The sequence below is a fragment of the Tiliqua scincoides genome, chromosome 13 (assembly GCF_035046505.1).
Source record: "Tiliqua scincoides isolate rTilSci1 chromosome 13, rTilSci1.hap2, whole genome shotgun sequence".
NCBI lineage: Eukaryota > Metazoa > Chordata > Lepidosauria > Squamata > Scincidae > Tiliqua > Tiliqua scincoides.
The window spans coordinates 10,276,292-10,282,126 of NC_089833.1; positions in this window are offsets into that span (position 1 = coordinate 10,276,292).

A 5,835-nucleotide genomic window follows, 5' to 3' on the forward strand; every position below is an offset into this window, starting at 1 on the left:
GCCTAGAAACATTTTGGAGTAGCAGGAGCATTTCTTGTCACCCAAGGAAACCCTGGAGCATCAAGAAACTTGATTGGGAGAGGATTTGTGCGATCCTGGAAAAATGGATTTCAGGCCAGAAAAACGATGACCCCGGGATCATCAAAAATTTTGGTGGAAAAAAATTATTTTCCCTAGGCACAATTTGGTGTAGCAGGAGCATTGCTTATTACGTTAAGAAACCCTGGAGCATCAAGAAACTTCACTGGGAGAGGATTTATGCAATCCTGGAAAAATGGGTTTCAGGCCACAAAAACGATGACCCCGGGGTCATCAAAAATTTTGGTGGAAAAAAAATATTTTGCCTAGAAACATTTTGGAGTAGCAGGAGCATCGCTTGTCACCCAAGGAAACCCTGGAGCATCAAGAAACTTGATTGGGAGAGGATTTGTGCGATCCTGGAAAAATGGATTTCAGGCCAGAAAAACGATGACCCCAGGGTCATCAAAAATTTTGGTGGAAAAAAATTATTTTCCCTAGGCACAATTTGGTGTAGCAGGAGCATTGCTTATTACGTAAAGAAACCCTGGAGCATCAAGAAACTTGATTGGGAGAGGATTTGTGCGATCCTGGAAAAATGGATTTCAGGCCAGAAAAACGATGACCCCGGGGTCATCAAAAATTTTGGTGGAAAAAAATTTTTTTTCCCTAGACACAGTTTGGTGTAGCAGGAGCATTGCTCATTACGTAAAGAAACCCTGGAGCATCAAGAAACTTCACTGGGAGAGGATTTATGCGATCCTGGAAAAATGGGTTTCAGGCCAGAAAAACGATGACACCCGGGGTCATCAAAAATTTTGGTGGAAAAAAAATATTTTGCCTTGAAACATTTTGGAGTAGCAGGAGCATTGCTTGTCACCCGAGGAAACCCTGGAGCATCAAGAAACTTGATTGGGAGAGGATTTGTGCGATCCTGGAAAAATGGATTTCAGGCCAGAAAAACGATGACCCCGGGGTCATCAAAAATTTTGGTGGAAAAATTTTTTTTTTCCCTAGACACAGTTTGGTGTAGCAGGAGCATTGCTTGTCACCGAAGGAAACCCTGGAGCATGAAGAAACTTGATTGGGAGAGGATTTGTGCGATCCTGGAAAAATGGGTTTCAGGCCAGAAAAACGATGACCCCGGGGTCATCAAAAATTTTGGTGGAAAAAAAATATTTTCCCTAGGCACAGTTTGGTGAAGCAGGAGCATTGCTTATTACTTAAAGAAACCCTGGAGCATCAAGAAACTTCACTGAGAGAGGATTTATGTGATCCTTGAAAAATGGGTTTCAGGCCAGAAAAACGATGACCCCGGGGTCATCAAAAATTTTGGTGGAAAAATTTTTTTTTCCCTAGACACAGTTTGGTGTAGCAGGAGCATTGCTTGTCACCCGAGTAAACCCTGAGCATCAAGAAAGTTGATTGGGAGAGGATTTGTGCGATCCTGGAAAAATGGATTTCAGGCCAGAATAACGATGACCCCGGGGTCATCAAAATTTTTGTGGAAAAAATTTTTTTTCCCTAGACACAGTTTGGTGTAGCAGGAGCATTGCTTGTCACCCGAGTAAACCCTGGAGCATCAAGAAACTTGATTGGGAGAGGATTTGTGCGATCCTGGAAAAATGATTTCAGGCCAGAAAAACGATGACCCTGGGGTCATCAAAAATTTTGGTGGAAAAAAAATATTTGCCTAAAAACATTTTGGTGTAGCAGGAGCATTGCTTGTCACCCAAGGAAACTCTGGAGCATCAAAAAAACTTGATTGGGAGAGGATATGTGCGATCCTGAAAAATGGGTTGCAGGCCAGAAAAACGATGACCCCGGGGTCATCAAAAATTTTAGTGGAAAAAAATTATTTTCCCTAGGCACAATTTGGTGTAGCAGGAGCATTGCTTATTACGTAAAGAAACCCTGGAGCATCAAGAAACTTCACTGGGAGAGGATTTATGCGATCCTGGAAAAATGGGTTTCAGGCCAGAAAAACGATGACCCCGGGGTCATCAAAAATTTTGGTGAAAAAAAAATATTTTTCCTAGAAACATTTTGGAGTAGCAGGAGCATTGCTTGTCACCCAAGGAAACCCTGGAGCATGAAGAAACTTGATTGGGAGAGGATTTGTGCGATCCTGGAAAAATCACGATTGCCCCCTTTAAGGAGGTGATCGGAGTTTGTTTTGCCTGACCAGGACACGAGGGTCCCTCCCCAAGGGGGAGGTGTAGGGGGCTGGGTCAGGCAGCTACGGTGGTCCTTTAAAAGGGGACAAGACCCAGCCCTCTTCCTCCTTGTGCACGTGGGCACCGTGGGAACAGCATCAGTGGTGCTTATCGGCATACTTGGCGGTGCTTAGCAGCAGTGGGGGCTTTCCAGCAGACTCTTGCCTGCGAGGTAAATAGGAGGGTATGCTTGCTTCACCCCCCCGGGTTTGTCCCTTTCCCCCTTTGCATGGCTCGTGCACCCCCCTCCCCCCATTTGCTTTGCCCAGTACCTGCAGGTGCTTGCGGGGCAAGGGGCCTGCGTCGGTGGGGCTGGCGGGTCGCTCCGGGCACAAGCAGGCTGGCGGGCTGCGGGGACTGGGTTCGTGGGCTGGTGCTGGTGCACGGCGGGGCCGGCCGCCCCGGTCGCTTCTCCCTCAGGGGCAGGTGGATTGGAGTGGGCCTTGGATGGCCCTGGCCGACGCCGGCGCGGCTTGGTGCCCTCGGGGCCCGGGCATCTGGGCAGCCCAGGGCGGGCGCAAAGCAGGGCCTCGCCGCCCGTAGTGGCCGGCTGCTCGCTGGGGGGGCCAGCGGCTCGGCGCCGGCGAAAGGGGGCCGCCTCCAGGGACCGGAGGGGGCCGCCATCTTGGGAGGGCCGGCGCTGTTACCTTTTTTGTTGATTTGCGCATGCGCGGGGCCGCGCCATCTTGGGAGGGTCGACGGCCTTTGCGCATGCGCGAAGGGACGCCGGCTTGCGCATGCGCGGCCGGCGCCATTTTGGTGAGGACGTGGTGGGGACCGGTCGCAGGCGCCATTTTGAGAGGGTCGCTCCCTCAGCAGCGGCCTGTCCGGGCGACGGCGCCGGCTTTGTGCGTGCGCGGCCGGCGCCATGTTTGGGGGGGATGGGCTTTGGCCCCTCCCGGCGCCATCTGGGGAGGGTCTTTACCCTCCTGGCCACGTCGCCGCGGCGGCCGGGCTGGGCCCCGCCGGGCTGCCTGTCGCGGCACCAGCGGAGCAGGTGGGGGGGTTGGGTCCCCCCCTCTTTTCTTCTAGCCACGCCTGGCGGGGCAGGGCTACCCCCCCCTCGGGGATTTGCCCGGTTGCCGGGAGCCACGGGCCCCGTTGGGGCTGCCGGTGGGGATGGGAGCGGCGCCCGGGGGGGCTGGCCCCCCCCTTTTTTCACCCGCTCGGCAGGGCGGGGCGGGGGTGGCTGCCCCCAGGTCAAGCGGGGGGGCATGGGTTCCTCCCCCCTTTCTTTATTGAAAGAACCCCCCCCTTTTTTCGTTATTCCCCCCTTTGTTTTATTGACTGGAAGGGCACGGATCTTGGCTGGCTGCCATGGCCCACCCCCAGAAGAATGGTGTTTACTGTGCCATTTGTTACTGTGCCATTCGGTCTGGGCACTTGAGGGTGGGGCCTTCAATCTCCGCCCCCACCTCATGGGCAGCGGGTGTGGTTTTTGTTTGCCTCACTACCCTGTCAAGGTTCAAGGTATGGACGCAAGTGCTGCTCATGTGAGTTATGCATGAGAGGGTACATGACACTAACTATTTGTTTTCATCACTTTCCTTCCAGGCTAGCCTTTGTTTCTTTGCCCAAACCTCTCTTCAGCATGCGTAGGTCACAGCGTAGAGCCAACCGCAAGGCACCCGCTGCCGCACTGCCTGCTGGGAGCGCAGGGGGCTTCTGCGGCGGGGGCAGGTGGGTCCCCTCGCCAGGCCTTGATAGCATAGCTGAGCAGGTCATGGCATTGCAAGGGGGAGTTGGTGCCGTCTTTAGGCACTCCTCGAGTTGGGGGCAATGCCCCGCCTGAGAAGCGGGCGTGCTCCTCCCTGTCTGATGTCCTGCAAGGGATTTTGGACAGGCTTACGGCTTTGGAGGGCTGCAGGCCGGTGGCGGCGGCGACGATGCCAGCAGAGGATGAGAGGCCTGCCATAGGCCCAGCTGTGACTCCGGCGAGGGAATCTTCAGAGGCCTCTGCAGACAGCAATGCAGCATTGGCTCCATCCGCGTCGGTTGCTGTGCCTAGCCCCAACATGGGGCCCAGGCCAACCTGGGTGAGTATGAAGGGAGAGGCTTGACGGGTATTGTGGAAGTCTGGGGAGGTAATCCTGTCCCGCACAACCAGTGTGGGCATCTAGGGTCTGTATTGTACGGCCCAGAAGGGCAACTCGGAGTGCCTCAGTCTTCACCTGTCCTGGCCGTGGCGGAGACTGCACAGCCCAGCTGCGTGGCAGTATCTACGCAGCTGCTGGGGAGTAGGCAGCCTGCCTACCCACTGGGATGGACCGCCCAGCAAGCTGCATATCAGCAGGGTGGTGCGGCGCCGGCTGTTCTCCCCCAACAGGCAGGGGCGGTGTTGCAGTCGGGTCCCCGCGCAGGCACACGGAAGCGCCCCTGGGGCGAGCGCACAGCTGGCGGTTGGGGTTTCTGTGCCAGGCGAGCTCCCGCAGGTGCAAGGTGCGGCTTACGCAGCACCCCAGCTTGCCAATGCAGCCCAAGCCGGGCATGCTGGGCTGCCGGTGCAGAGCGGGGCCGGGCCAGCAGCGGGTGCATGGCCGCTAACGTCACCGGCATCCAAGGCGGCGGTTCAGGGGGCTCCCCCCCTTCCCCCAATGCCGTACGGGGAGGAGGCTCTTCCACTTGGGGATCATCTGGCCCCGGCAGTTAAAGAACGGATATGGAAGGGTGAGTATGTGGACCTTTTCAGCCTTCTCCACAGGGAGCCAGAGCCAGAGATCAGGCCAGGGGGAGGGCAATAGGGAGCACCAGATAGTGCGTAAGCCCAAAATAGATCGGAATTGGACTAATTGGCTAGCAGGGTTTACCATCTACATGGGGGTGGTACTGCAGAGGATCTGTCCAAAGGCCCGGCACTGGCAAAGTATCTGGATTTGATTCACAGGGCTTTTCGTGGATACTCAGGTTCAGGCTGGTTAGCATATGACGAGCAATTCCGCATGCGCATGGGAAATAATCCCCAGCTTGCGTGGGAAAGGAAGAACTCAGAGTTGTGGATGCAGCTAGTGATGGCAGGAGGTGCCGCTGTGGGAGAGCGTTCGGACAGCGGCCACCTGATTGCCAGGAGCAGCAATTCACGCCCGGCGGGGCCGCCACAGGCGGGAACGCCGGGCCGACGGGTTCAACCCCCGCGTGCGTGTTATGAATACGCATCGTCTGGTTACTGTTCCAGAGCAAGTTGTTCCTTCCTGCACAACTGCGGACTGTGCGGTGCTGGCCATCCGATTACCTCATGCCCGAGGGGTTACCGCGACAGGAGATCTAGGCGCCGTGGGTCAGGACAGAAGAGGGGAGGTGGGGCAGGCGAAGCTTCACTTCCAAAGGGGCCAAGTCCGATTAGGCTGCCGGCGTTGGCCGAGCTGCTGCGCGATATACCCGGATCGCGCTGCAGCGGCATTCCTGTGGGAGGGTTTCAATCAGGGTTTTCGGATACACTCACCGCATCCAAGGGTGTGAGCTTAGCTCGAAACCTGAAGTCAGTCACGGGCATGGAGGACATAGTCCAGAAGAAGATCGACAAGGAGGTGGGTTTAGGGCGAGTTTTGGGCCCTTTTCCGACTCCCCCGTTGCCTGACCTTAAGGTTTCTCCGCTGGGGGTGGT